At 29.5% G+C, this 13795-nt stretch overlaps 2 protein-coding genes across 2 annotated transcripts in view; one reads left to right on the plus strand and one right to left on the minus strand.

Annotated features, from left to right (window-relative positions):
- Nucleotides 1-13795, minus strand: part of LOC113378740 (probable medium-chain specific acyl-CoA dehydrogenase, mitochondrial) — a 78808-nt gene that overhangs the window by 45706 nt on the left and 19307 nt on the right. The window lies entirely within an intron of this gene.
- LOC113378741 (peptidoglycan-recognition protein LC-like) overlaps nt 6818-13795 on the plus strand; it is a 34385-nt gene continuing 27407 nt past the window's right edge. The window contains exon 1 of the mRNA XM_026619320.1: nt 6818-7011. The gene's annotated coding sequence lies outside the window, so the exon portion shown is untranslated. The remainder of the gene's footprint in view (nt 7012-13795) is intronic.

Consider the following 13795-nt stretch of genomic DNA (forward strand, 5'->3'; position numbering starts at 1 on the left):
AGGCAATTTTAAGCCGTCTTTAGAATTTTGCATTCGGAAATTTTCTTTCAATTTTTAAGGTGTTGTTTCATATAAGCATATTTCTTGTAAATATCATTTTTATTGTAGTTGTAATTTTATTATAAAGAGAGAAAAATATTTATTTTTAAACCTATACTTTTCTAAAAACCGGAAAATCTGGGACAAAAGATCTTAATCCGGGACAAACATTGCTTCTAGAGAAACCCGGGATACAAGGTGGAAAATCCGGGACTGTCCCGACCAAACCGGGACGTATGACCACCTTAATTTAGGACGCTTTTTGTCTACTGTAATGTCAATGGTAAATTCGTTTAATCACAATGAATTTCACCTTTATTGGTGTAGCTATCTATATCTCTATTGTATTCAGTTTCTTCAATTATGATTTTGCCTCAAAATTATTTTATTTCATAACCAGAGACCGGTTGACATTTATTTCTGTTGATTATCGAAAAATCACATGTAAATTAATTTCAGTTTGAGACTTGGCTTATTGAAAAGCACTCGTACTTTTCCATGGATTACCCGCTTGATGTGAAGGAATTTATATATGTATATATATAAAAAGATACATTAATTCTATTATTGATAAATTTATTAATTAGATACATAGACGTGTGATAAGAAGGTATGATATTGAAATGAAATTGATTAAACAGAAAATATTATACGATTTTTGTTATTGAAATTGCTAACAATAAATAACTCATATTATTCCTAAATGGGTTTAAACGTTATAGATCTAAATTTATAATAGTTCATAAATACTAGTTGTTTCAAACAAATGAGAATTTGCCTTAAATGTCTCAAATTGCGGCAGATTCGCTGACATTTTGCTTACTTATATGTGTGCTTATATTCATACATATTTTATGAAAATAATGAGTGTAAGACGTCGCTCTACCTTTTATCTGAATTCGAAGATTAATTAAATTGAAGTGTCATTTTACCTTAAAACAAATTACTTGAAGTTTCCGCTATGTGTAAATAATCGACATAATTGATAAAAACTGATTTTTAGCAACTTTTAAAATTTTGATGTTAAAATTTTTTACACGAATCCTTATTCTAAATTTTGATTATTTTTCATAATTAAGCCACTTTTCGTAAGATCATAAATATTTTTAGATGTCCGTCAAGACCATGAACACTATTTATGACCACACGAAGTTTCATCATAATCGTCACAAATAACTTTCAGGAATTAATTACAAAAAACGGCCCGGCAGGTGTTTATCAAAAACAGATTTTGAATTCTCAAAGTCGGTTTACACACACAAAGAAATACAACAACAAGGATTTCCAATTATAAATTATTATATTTTCTATCGGTTTCACATAGTCAGGGATAAACTTTAACCTGGTTATTTTTCTTCATATTAAAAATACATCATTTTTAATTGCGCGCTGTTGGGACAATTACGTTTGCGTAAAACAATAACGAATCGAGTTGTTATCAACAAGTTTGGATTCTTTCGACGTCATTGAATAATGAATGCGTAGTTTATTGAAGTTTATTCAAAAAATGTTTCAATGAACTATAAGCATCAATGGTAAACATTTATATAAATTTTTAATACTATTTGAACAGGTTCTTTCAGATGATCACTAAAGTGTTACGAATGCGTCACTGAGTGGCCTCGGGGCTCGATTGCGCGTCACAATTTTTTTTTTGTTCTTCCTCATTTTGCATATTCATTACTAAAGTGCATATGAAATTCGATATTTGCTCATAGTTTTGATATAGTTGTACGTAGCTTAGTATTTTATTATTATGATGATAACATTACAGAAAACCTTTGTTCAAAAATGAGCATGCTTGTAGGTAAGTGATTAGTGCGACTGACACTGATCGTGAATGGTTAGTAAGGATCTGAATCAGATGTCCTGGGTTCGACAACACTTCGAGCAGCCTGATGTCAAGCAGTAGTTACATGGTTTTTACTTGGGAATATACATAACAATATGATTCCAAGTGAGAATAGCCCTCACACGGCTTTGTTGCATTAAAAATAAGTCATCACTATAACACAATTGTTGGTATTTTAATCTATAATACAGCTACGTAGTAAATAAATAATTCATCACAACAACTTATAGAACCCTTAAGTTTTGATCGCTCAAATAAATAATGAAAAACTCAAAATTACTCGGAATATAGTCAATAGTAGTATCTCTGGTTTGCAATAGAGAGGTTCCGAGTTACGTGCAACCTGATATCAACCAGTAGTAATATGCATTTTTACTTGAAATTATGAAGCATAAATATGTTTTCTAATGAAAATAGCCTTTCCGAGCATCGCTGCGATAAAAAAGCAAGTAAAATACTAATTTGAAGTATGTAGACACAACTGAAATAGACAATCCATTGAGTTGTCTTCTCATGGTTGACCCTAAAATAAAAACACTAAAATAACAATAAATTACTGAATGTCTTAATAATATATAATAAGTTTTTATATTGAAGATATAATTTTAATTATTCATTACAAAATTGTATTTATCATTTTATCTACATTTCTTGACGGATTCGTAATTACAGATCCCGGCTGATCATTACCCACCCTCTTCATGAACTTACTTAAATATTGGTTCTGGTTTGCTTATAGCATTATAATCATATATATTAAACAAAATGACATTCATAGATTTTTTTATTAGCACTTTTTTCTAAATTCAGTCGATTTATCTGTGCTATTATGTTCTTATTTAAACTTAGCAATAATGCTATAGACTGTCCTCTATCTATCTTATAATGTTCCTAGGCTATCCATGCGTTTACAATTATTTTTCAATTATCCGACTCCTAAATCTAATTCTCTCTTAAATTCGCCTATTCTACTTATGTCCTCTAACTTTAACTTAGTTAATAATGAAATAGATATTCATAATCTAATCAAATAATCTCCATCTGCTCAAGTTAACCTTTTTATTTTCTTTTCAAATATCTTTCATTAATTTATCTTATTCTGTAAATAAATAACATTGTTACATTCTGTATTCTATGTAATTTTTTTGTTAAGCGCATTATTAATTTTATTATATATTGTAATTTTGTATATATGTTAATTGTTATCTATAATGTAAAATAATTGTATTTTTAGGTCCTTTCGGAAGAAATCTGTGGGCTATATATTTAAACAATAAATACATAAATAAATTCAGAATTTTACAAAGTGATTAAGTTCAATAATGCTACGTACTAGTAAGTGATATAAAAACCGACTCGAAGGGTCAATTATGGTGACGACCACTATGATTAATTAGATAATAATGAGACTGTAAATCATAAATATCCCGTCACCATGAGAAAAGTGAATAAATAACAATTTAGTTTACGATATATATTGATCTTCACTCTACAACCTTCTCCTCTCGTTACTTGTGCTAGTCTCAGTTATTATAAGTTATGGGTATTCATATCCATGCATTTATACCTCAAAAGTTTCCGGGTTAAATAGAAAAAGTCCTGGTCAAATCTTGACCACTATGCAAAACCTATCAATTTCCGACAATCTTAACCTCAGTCCATACAATGTTCAACATTAATTTAGCCAATGATGTCTATTTTTAGATGTGTGAATGGTATTACATCATTTTATTTATACCTCTATGAAAACCAAAATGATAACAATGGGAAGTTCAAAGCTAAAAAAGTGTTGTAGGGAAATATCGATGCCGACGGTGGAGAAACCTGCGCGTACCATGGAAGTCCGCCCGTACTTTACGCGTGAGAGCGCCTCGCGTACGAACCGTAAGTGACGCATTGAAAAAACCCAAATGAATCGACTCTCATTATCGATAGCACGGCGAATGCACTTTATGGCTTTCGAATGATCGTAGAATTAATTCGAATTTAACATAAGTTCCATAAATAATCAATAATTGTAGTATGAATTCTTTGAGATTTCTTGAGATTTGATGGAAATAATATGTAGGAACCACTGATGACACCAAACATGTATGTAGGCTCTTCCTGCTGCTAAACAAAGCTGTTACCAGAGCTGTGGAGACTGATCAGCAAAACAGATGATCAGATGCTAATTTTATGTTTTTTCGATGTTTCAAGTCATTCTGTTTTGTGTGAGACCAAAATTGTTTGTGTGACTGTGTATACGGGCCATAATTTGACCTTTTTTAAAAATTTTCTCTAAACAGTCATTTATCGAACTCGTGTTCTTCAAACTACTCTTTTTTTCAGTAAAGTGTAAAAAAATTATACACGTCTGCGTCAAAAATGCATATTCCAAAACTGTTCAAATAATATCAATTGTGGATAGTGCTAATTAGATTTTAGTAAATATCGGTAAGGCCGTTTCCTTGCTTTAGTTTTTAAACAAAATCAACGATTTTAATAAAACTGTGTTTCATAGTTAAGAGTTTTTGATCTAAAATCTAAAAGAACATCCTAAAATTTTATTGGTCTACAATTAAAATATTATTTAAATAACTAAATCTTTCAATTAATTATAATTGATTAAATCGATTATTTACATGTATCCGGTAGTTCATGTAACTTGCCTTGATGAGGCAAAATACATTTCAAACAATATATATTTCATACAGGGTATAGTGGGGTACAAAGATCAAATATACTGTACATCACAAAACATAACACGAGTCAAACAAACAACTATCGTACTATATTCAGCTGAATTCCCAGTAAATACTAATATAGAGAAGTGTTATTTTAATATTTTTCTAAAATTTAGCATCTCTCCTTGTTTACCCCATAGGCGGAGTAAGGACAGCTAGGATGCAAACAGATTCAGTGTCTCATTTTTAATTTTAAAAGTATTTTATGAAATAATAGCTCCAAAATTCAACCAATGCAGAATATAAATTTCATGGGCACATTTTTTACAAAAATAACACTGTCTATGATTTTGATCTCGTATTTTGTAGTCAATTTTCATCAGCAGATTTGGAATGCAAATTTGTTTTTTTTAACTGAAATTACATTTTTATTTACTATTTTATAATATTTACGCCTAGATTTTTATTTACTATTTTTTATTTTTTACCTTCACCATGGTAGATTATATATATAGGTTATATAGTATAGTTTAGTCGATTCTTTTTACCCCACCAATATGCAAGCCATTATAAAAGTCATATAAGTACATCTGTTGAATCTGACTTAAAATTAACAATACATCTTATAAAAGAATTAAATAACGAATACTTGAAAAATATAATTAGGTCTGGTAAACTAAATAATAGTACTGATAACGTCACAACTATAAAAACTACAACAAAAGAAAATACTTATGTTATAAAAATAGATTTTCAAACATGGTCTGATGGCTTATTACACGTCTTTTGCTTTCTACTTCCAAATATTGTTAAAAAATTCTTAGTTTTATTGTTTTTGAGATATTGGTGGTGATTCTCTGTCATATTTTAAACAATATATAACAATATTAAAAGATTTTTTAATTACTAGAAAACTAACTAACTAAACTAATTAAACTTTTTTTTTTGTTTTGTACAAGAAATCATAAAATAAAACTAGTGGTGTATGGCATCGTGCCTTAAGGCAAATTCTTGGAACTTTCCGTACCATAACGAAATGTTCAAGGAATATTAAATGTTTTAAAATAGATTATTATAAATACTGTAAGATTGTCTAATATTTATAAGAATTGCATAAACTGAATTACAAAGTTAAAATTATTTATTTAGAGTATATAAGTGAGCTTTAGAGCTTTAGCCACATTAGAATTAAAATATGAATTATTTTTGATATACAAAAAAAATTGGAAAAAAATATTTGAAATATTTTTTTCCAATAGCAATTATTATGCCAAAGCAAGCAGAAAGTTTTGTGAATCATTCAAATCGGATGCTCTGTTCTCTTAAAAACTCGATTTATATTTTCTGCTCTCTTGCTCGGTATGTCCGTAACGGCTGGACTTGCCTTTGCCAAAAACTATTCAGCATATCTCCCTATCAATAGGAATCAAACCATTCAAATCGGTTGATCCGTGCGCCCAAAAACGTAGACAAAAAATGCGGACATACAAAACACACACACACACATATCCATTTTTTCTGAGGCTTGTCAAAATGATCAGAAACCTCTAAAACGTGAAGATATGCAAAAATTTTAATTTTCGATTTTTGGCCCATTACTATAACTTATCCTAAGGGAAGTTAAAAAAATCTATTTCATGATTCTTATATGTTCTAAAATAAACTATAGAAATCATGAAAAATGAATATGCGCACATATTGATAATTTGGCATTTCGAAAAAATTGAATTTTTCGCAAAATATGTTTAATATTATTATAATATTTGCATATGAATATTTATAACAATGATAATAAATAAATTTGTGAATTAACTAACACAGAGAAACACACATTAAACACGTGATCTACAAACTTCTATGCAATTCAGTACACGTAATGTTATCATCAAAACAGTTTTCGATCGCAAATCATACCAATTAGCTGTTTCTCGTGCTATTCGAAGTTTAATCTTTCTATTAAAACTGATATAACAGAAATAAAAACAAACCACATTTAAAGATTGAATATGTTTACACATTGTAGGTACATATATGTGCGAGTACGTATCACGGGCACGGACACCGTCACCGAATCGGCGAGGCCGCGCAACACGACAGTGCGGTAGTCCATGCCAACGCGCGGCGCCGCTAGCAACTGTATTCGTGCAATTGGAAAATTAATCAAAAGAAATATCACCTTAATAATTAATAATTTATTTTAAATTATTTTTGACAGTTAGATCAGTCTAGAAAATATTTAAACAAATTATATGTGAGTGCATGCGTAATTTAATTTCCCGTGAAAAACAACAGTGAAAAATTTGAAAAGTTGTGTTAAAAATTTGAAAAGTTTGAAATACCATAATTGTGTTAACTGTTCTATACAGCTGGATTAACGTGTCAAAATATTTGTGCGTTGCATTATAGTTACAGTTTTACTTGGATACAGCTGAACAATGCAGTTACATTTCTAACGTATGTTACACATTTAAAAAAAAATAAAATCATTTGTAATCATTTAATTTATCAACTAAAAAATATTTTAATAATATATCGCATGTGTAATTTTTCACTTCCTACGATAAATAACTCTGTAAAAAAAATTATTTTAAACTAAAAATATTTATTTGGGTACATATTACTGTTAAGCAGACGTCCGTTAATCATGAGATCGATTTTTTTCAAGGATTTTTGAACACCCCCTCCCCCTTGGTGATACGTGGTGATATTCAAAATTAAGATTTTTGATTTTTTTTGAAAATGTTTGAATAAAAAAAGGTATCTTGATATCTTACTACACCCCTCCCTCCCCACGTGATATTTTGTAATTTTTTGTCAACACCCCCCCTCCCCCTCACGTGATTAATGGACGACCACTGTTAAGGTAGCCGGACATACATCCCGGTTTGGCCTGGACAGTCCCGTATTTCCACCTTGTGTCCCGGGATTTTCTAAAAGCAATATTTGTCCCGGATTGTCCCAGTTTTTAGAATATTAATAAGTAAATTAAGAAAATAAACTTATTTTTGTTTAAATTATAAAGAAACTTGTACATAATTAACTTCTCGGCAGAGAAGTTTATGTTTTTTTATACAAGGTTCAACAGTGAAAAAAAAGCAAATAAATCGAAAAATATAATATAAAATTATCGAAAAAAATATAGGGTAAGGTGGGTCCAATTTTACTTTGTTAGAGCCCTTACATTGTGAAAACGAAACCAATTATATCACAACAAATAATGCACATATCAAACAAACACAAACAACTATCTGACTATGTTCAGTAAAACTTATAGCAATTCATTATTGTAAAAATGTGTTTTATACTGTTTTTCAAAATCTTGTAACCTGGTTCTTTTTATCCTATAGACGGGGTAAATTGAGACAACCAAGTCCCATGCCTTATTTTAATTTTAAAGAAATTTTAGAAAATAATAGCTACGTTATTCAACCAATGCAAGATATAAATTTGAGTGCATTTTTTTCAAAAAATAACAATGTAAATAACCTTGATCTGGTATTTCGTCAGCAGAGTTGGAATAATGATTTAATATACAATTATCTCTCGCTTGTTTTTTTCATTGTATTTTTAAATAGCGTTTGTTATTGTAAAGCTCCCCCCCCCTTCTCCAGGATTATTTATAACTAAAACTAGCAGTCGCGGTTTTGGCTTAAAATATGGTCACCTTATTATTAATCAATAAAAAAAAACTTTATAAGCATTAGTAAAAGGTAATGATTAATAAACTTTGATAAGAAAAATGTAGAAGTATTTCAACACTATCATTTTTTCTAATCATTTCCATTATATTTTTGCACAAAACATTGAATATTTTGAAACATATACATAATCTAGAAGATTTTTTTCTAAAATGGATAGCACACATATAAAACTTTAACGTTAGTTTAATTATTATGTTTTAGCTATTCTTTCTGAACCATCAACTTAAAGTTGATTTATATTTACTATTTGCCCAATTATCTAGAACGTGAAACACAATCTAGTTTAAATTGTTTTTCTGGACATAAACACGTACATTTCTGCAAAAATGCTTAAAAAACAACAATTAAATATCATTCTATTAATAAAACGCTCTTCCGAGAACATCTCATTATTGCACATGTTTTTTCTGATAAACATGTCCAAGTCTGATAAGGAATTATGAGTTCCGTTGTATTCGTGACATCTTTCATATGCGTTCATTTATTTTCATGATTAGGATAAGCCTAAATAAATTAAGTGGAAATTCCAAATATATTTGCTAAATATAGAATAATATTCTGAAATTAACTATAAATGTATTACAAATAATTTCAGATCATTTATAATCGTAAATATATTGCTACTTGATAAACTTTAACTTTCTGTATTTTAATTTAACGAATTCATTATTGAAATTTTGTTCTATGAGCATGACTTTACATTTTTAATAATGGACTGATTGATAAATTGGTATAATTTAATCAAGTTAAAAAATTGATTATGATATTCAGTGCATAATAATAATAAACTAGTGGTGTATTGCATCGTGCCTTAAGGCAAATTGATGGAACTTTCCGTACCGTAATAAAATATTCCAGGACTATTAAATGCTTTCGAATAGATTATTTTAAATACTGTAACTTACATATGTTTACTGAAAAGTAAATAAACAAAACTCAATTAATTGAGTTTAAAATGAAGGACATTGTCTAATATTTATAAGAATTTTATAAACTGAATTGCAAAGATAAAATTATTTATTTGAAGTATATAAGTGAGCTTTAGAACTTTAGCTAAAATTAGTAATACTATCCGAATTATTTTCGATATCCAAAAATTTTTTTTTAATTAAAAAAAAAAAAATCTTTTTCCAAAAGTAATCGTTTCGTCCACACAAGCTGAAAGTTTTTTGAATCATTGCTGCGTTCTCTCATAAACTCGATTTCTATTTTCTGCACTCTTTGTTCCGTATCTCCGAAACGGGTGAACCTGCCTTTGCTAAAAACTAATCAGCACATCTCTCTATCAATAATAATCGAATGTATTTTAACCATTCAAATCCGTTGATCCGTGCGCCCGAAAACGTGGACAAAAATCGGATTGTATATATATATATATACATATTGTATATATATATATATATATATATATATATATATATATATATATATATATATGTGTAGGGTAAAAGCGGGGCTTAACGGTCCTACATCTCAAAAACAAGTAAAGTTAAAATATATGTATATAGATATATATATATATATATATATATATATATATATATATATATATATATATTGACGTCGATTAAAGAAACGAACACGAACAAAAACTTAAAAGCCATAAATATATTAATATTATTGCTTCTTTTTAACCGATGAATATTATAATAATAAAACAAGACACGTATGAATGGCATGTCACATTTTAATGTAAATGACTAATTAATATGAAGAGTGGTCATAAAACATAAAAATTAAAAAATGAATTATGGCTAAACTTAAGACTTATGTAATAACCGATACTTTTTTAAATATGTATAAAACTTATGGAAATGATTTCAAGGAAAAATATCCTCACAATAAACATACAAGTTTTCAGTATAATATCTACAAATAAAAGTCACAATTTGGAAAATCTAAACTAGTGGTGCGCATGGCATCGTGCCTTAAGGCAAATTGCTGGAACTTCCCGTACCAAAAATGATTATTTTTTTAAAAACGATTAACATTTTTGAAAAAATTTTACTTCGAAAAAGTTAGATTTTTGAGAAACTATAAATTTGACAAAAAATTACCATTTTTTGAAAAAAAATTTTTTTTTTGAAAACAAAAGAAAAATTTGAAAAAAAATGTTTTCTTCATTTTGACATATTTTGGAAATTCTGAACTTTTTTTCAAAGCAATCGTAGTGCTTGAACTGCATAGAAACGAAATGTCAAAGCGCGTAAGTGCCGCGCCGCCGTCTAACGGATAAGCATTGGTACGGAACCCATAGAAATGTAAAAAAAAATTATACTTATTGTTAAAATCTCTATAAAATATCTGATAATTTAATGTGCATATGTCTAATGATCATTTTTGACCGCCAAATGACTTTTTTTTACTTTTTTCATTAGATCTCCGAAACCGCTAAACCATGAAAATTTGGTCAATTCTTCATCTTGTCAATACAAGTAAAATGTTTTTTGAATTATTAAAATCGGACGCTCTGTTCTCTTAAAAACTGAGTTACCATTTTTGGCACGTTCTGCCCTGTATCTTCGGAACGGCTGGACCTGCCTTCGCCAAAAACTAATCAACACGTCTCCTTATCAATACGAATCGAATGTTTTTTTAATTATTCAAATCGGTTGATCGGTGGTCCCGAAATCGTCGACGAAAATTTGCATCCGCACACACACACATACACACACGCACACACACACATGCATCCATTTTTTCTAAGGTATGCCAAAATGTTCAAAAACCTTTGAAACGTAAAGATGAATAAAAATTTTCATTTTCGATATTTTTGCGATTACTATAACTTGCCCTACGGGAAGTTAAAAAATAGGTGTAAACTAAAAACTTCGATTGAAGAACAGGATAAATTTGTTGGTTGGGTTTTTATCATATTTTCCTCTGAAGTTCAATTGGAGTTTCACCGCTGTGCGATGATTTTTACTATACTTGCAATCAAAAAATTAAACGTAGTTACAATAATAGTAATTTAAATATCGTTCATGTTCAAATTGAGTAATTATAAATTTCCAAAAGAAAAAGTTTACGTTCTAAAATTCTAAATTATTTCACACCAAAATTGGAAAAGTGTGCGTGCGTATGTGAGCTAAAATTTGACCTTTCGTCTATGTTTTCTCAAAAAGGGCTGCACCAATTTCAAAAATTTAAAAGCAATTTAATGAAACTCGATAAGGAGTCGTGATGATTAATTTTGGGAAATGTTTCTTTAAAATTATCAGAAAAGTGCAAAATTTCTTGACCACGCTTTCCCAAAAAATCCTAAACCGATTTTAAAAAATTTAAATTGTTTGATAGATGTCAGTTACGAATAGTGCTGATTAATTAATTGGCCGCCCGTTTCTTAGCCAATAAATTTTAAAATACAAATATCACGATTTTGACGAAACTTTCTAGGATGGACATACATTCGTGGGTTTAATGAAATTTTTTTATTGATATTGATTGAGCTCATTATTTTCTCAAACCGAAAAGTTTTTACAACTTGCCTTAAGGCAAAATAAAACTCACACTTAGTTCAGTAATCATTTAATACGAGGGTTAAATCTATAAAGAAAACTGTATAGGTTAAATCGGAACCTAAAGATCCGCGGAAAAAAGTCTACCAAACAAGTAAAGTAAAGAATTTTATAACAATCTTTGAAAGCAGAGGGAAAAGATGTGTAACCAGCCATCGGCAAGCAGAGGTGCTATCAGGAAATAAAAGGCTATGTTTGAAAATTTATAACAACATTTTTTTTTTTTTTTTTTTGTGTTTATTTATTGGCCTTGCTAACTTGAGCATTTAGCCACTTACTACATTACATTATATTTAATACAATAATTAACTAATTATACTTAAAAACTAATTTTACATTCTTTCACAAAATCACATAGCAACCTATAACATTTTATATTCTGTAATACAGTAAATAAATTGAAAGGTTTAACACACTGATTTAACTTATATAACTTGTCAAACATTATCTTCCTTTGCACTACATATCTATTACACACCATAACAATATGCTCGCAGGTACCGCTTGCACCACCGCATGCACATTGGTCTGACTCGCTAAGTTTCAACCGAAACATATGAGTTGGAAATAACCCGTGATTTAATCTCAATCTCGTAACTGTCACTAACACCCTTCTGTCTTCTTCTTTAAATTGCTCCTGCCATAGTTTTTTATTCACTACCGGTTTAATTCTTTTATAATACTGACCACGTGTCTGAGATGAAACATCCCAATCTTTTTGCCATTCCATGTTGATCCTTTGCGACACTTTATTTAAAAAATCTTTATACATGGCAACCTTTACCTCTGGCCCATGCTCTGAAGCCCTCTTTGCTAATTTATCTGCTTCTTCATTCCCTACAATCCCAGAGTGTGCCTTGACCCATAATAATTTCACATTATGGCCCCCTTCTACTAGTCTAGCAATATTATTCCAAATTACATAGTATTCTGCATCAAGTAATTTTGTTGTATAGAATAAGTTTTGCAATTTTGCAATGCAGCTTTTATTGTCTGTAAATATAATCGCTTTCTGAAAATTGTATCTTTTTATTAATTCTAGTGCTTTTTTAATTGCTATTAATTCAGTCGTAAATACTGACACAAAATCCGGAAATTTATAACCTAATTTTATCTTTAAATTTTCCTGAAACACCGCACAACCAGCCATATTTTTGTATTTAGAGCCATCCGTAAAAATAAACTTAAATTCATTTAAATTATCATCATCAACCTTGAAAATCTTCTCCATAATTAAAGTGCAGTCTAGATGGAGAATATTATAATACGGATGCTTCGTGTACTTGACCGTGCCTGCACTAATCTCTGATACATACCTATAACTATTAACTAAACTAGGAATTGTTTTTTTTCTCCAGTACTTGCTCATTATCGTATCTATAGCAACCTTATCTATTTTATCTATTATTGGTGTATTTTGTACTAAAAGTCTCTTTATTATAAATTTATCGCTCAGGTATTGTCTTCTGAGGTTTAACGGCAATTCACCACTTTCCACGAGTAAAGCATTGGTAGGCGTGGATGTCATTGCTCCAAGGCATATTCTTAAACTTTTATACTGCGCTTTGTCTAATTTTTTACAGTGCATGTTATTATTAAAAATTATGCACCCGTAATCTAAGTGCGGTCTAATTAGCGCTTTGTATAATTTAAGGGCAGTAATAGGATGAGCCCCCCACCATGTTCCAATCACCATCCTCAATAAATTAATATTTTTTTCGACTTTTTTGATTACATAATTAATATGCGTTTTGAATGAGAGTTTTTGATCAAAAATTATCCCTAGGAATTTATTATATTTTTCAATTTTGATGGAATGGTTACAACTATTAATACTTGTAGGGAAATTTTTGTCCCTATGCCTTGTGAAAATACCTACCGAACTCTTGTCATCAGACAACTCAAGACCTTTTTTTGCTAGCCACACATGAAAGTGTTCAATGTTCCGAGACATTGCATCTATAGCTTCCTGGAGACTCTGTTTCTCCACGTATACTACAACATCGTCTGCATATTGCA

The sequence above is a fragment of the Ctenocephalides felis genome, unplaced genomic scaffold (assembly GCF_003426905.1).
Source record: "Ctenocephalides felis isolate EL2017-DRISC unplaced genomic scaffold, ASM342690v1 CF-g0.4_SCAFFOLD_01886, whole genome shotgun sequence".
Lineage (NCBI taxonomy): Eukaryota > Metazoa > Arthropoda > Insecta > Siphonaptera > Pulicidae > Ctenocephalides > Ctenocephalides felis.